Source organism: Phacochoerus africanus, chromosome 2 (genome assembly GCF_016906955.1).
Source record: "Phacochoerus africanus isolate WHEZ1 chromosome 2, ROS_Pafr_v1, whole genome shotgun sequence".
NCBI lineage: Eukaryota > Metazoa > Chordata > Mammalia > Artiodactyla > Suidae > Phacochoerus > Phacochoerus africanus.
The window spans coordinates 108,493,912-108,495,830 of NC_062545.1; positions in this window are offsets into that span (position 1 = coordinate 108,493,912).

The following is a 1,919-nucleotide window of genomic DNA, read 5'->3' on the forward strand; positions in this document are numbered from 1 at the left end:
ATGAGGTTCCCTGGAAAGAACCTGCTGCAGCCACGTTGGTAACCAGCTCAACATGGTGAGTGGACAAGTGGAAAACGTGCGTACTTTAGAGACAAACGGTCTTGGACTTGCTTAGTCTCTTCTACTCCATAGATGCATGAACCTCTTTGGGTCTCAGTTTCTTTTCTTTTCTTTCCTTTTTTTTTCTTTTTTCTTTTCTTTTCTTTTTTTTTTTTAGGGCCGCACTTGCATATGGAAGTTCCCCAGCTAGAGGTTGCATTGGAGCTGCAGCTGCTTGCCTACACCACAGCCCCAGCAACGCCAGATCCGAGCCATATCTGCAATCTGTGCCACAACTTGTGGCAATGCCGGTGCCACCAAGCGAGGCTAGAGATCGAACCCTCATCCTCACAGACATTAGTTGGATTCTTAACCCAATGAGCCACAATGGAAACTCCGATGGTCCCAGTTTCTTAGTAAATCAAATGGGAATAATAAAACTGACCTCAGAGCTGTCGTGAGGATTCAGTGAAATGCCCTAGCCCATGGTCTGGTGCACAGTAGGTGCTCAGATGATGTATCTAGTTGTCCACACACCTGTCTGTGCCTGTGGGCTGTCAGCAGCCATATCTCAGCATTTACAGACAGGCAGACAAATGAGACTGGGCCCTTTAAGCGGAAGGCCTTTGAGAGACGGTAGGATCATTTGGTTCTCTCTGTTATCCTGCTATAATTTTTGTGTTTGGAAATTCGTTAAGAATTCATTTTGATGAATCCCAAATGCATGCACCATGAAAAACAATTAGCATTAATAGTGTAAAAGAAGGCGATCAATAAATAGATTCATTTTTAAACTGTAATAATTTATTTGCTTCCTGACTTTTGGGAAATACTGCATCTTTGGGTGACACATCGACCATTAAATAGCCCAACTGCCATGATTTGTGGAAGGGGGTTGATACGCACCACACAGACCCTGCTCCCGGTTGGCAGCACGGACACGCAACTGGCAAACAACAGGAAGGAAGGGAGGAGGCCCTGTTCAGGAGCCGATGCAAGTGGACAGAATGTTCATCAGGCATTTCTCATCCTTACATGCTTCCCGAAGGCGGCACAGCAGATGGGAAAAATTAAGGAAACTGGTGCACCCAAAGATGGGGAGGGAAAATCTGGCATCCATCAGACTCTGAGCCGGGGGAGGGGAGAAAGGGCTATTTGAAGATGAGCCGGGGAGGCTCCAAGATGCAACAGCATGCGGCTGCGGTGTCCACCCCGGAGGGGAAGGCATGGGAAGGGATATTCTGGGGAAGAAGCAGAAGGTAGCTCTAGACTGAGGAGGAGGGAAGGGACAAAGGAATCGGCTGTCATTCAGCCTGGAGGGGAGGGAGGGAAATAGAGAGGCCCCTCACTCTCCCTGGGGGCTGCTTTCCCCCTGGTCCTGATTACAATTGAATGGCAATGACCTTGTGCTCCTAGTACCTAGGAAGCTGGAGTGGGTACTCAGAGCGAAGGAGGTGAGGGTTTGCTTAGTGCTGGGGGAAACATGGTTGGCAGGGAAGCCTCAGCCCTGCTCTTGTCCAGCCCCCTGTGAGAGGTCGTGAGTGGGGGGGACAGCAGTGGAGGGACAAGGGCGGGGGCTCTCTGCCCAGGAGAACAGTGGCATCAGCTAGGGCTTGGGAACAGACAGCCTGATGGCACCGCCCGTGATGCCCAAAGGCCACCTGCCGGGCTGCTGGGTGGGCAGGGAGCAGAGCCCAGAGCAGCCCGCTGTGGCTGGTGGCTGCAAGATGGCCAGGCCCAGGGCTGGGGGGCGGCACAGATGACATTTTAAGGTGATAGTCATCTTTGACCTTTGAGACCTCCGGGGCCACTGGTCATTCATCTTAGAGCCGCTGACCAGCAACCTCTGGGCTATTTTTATGGCCAGCAAACATTGCCCA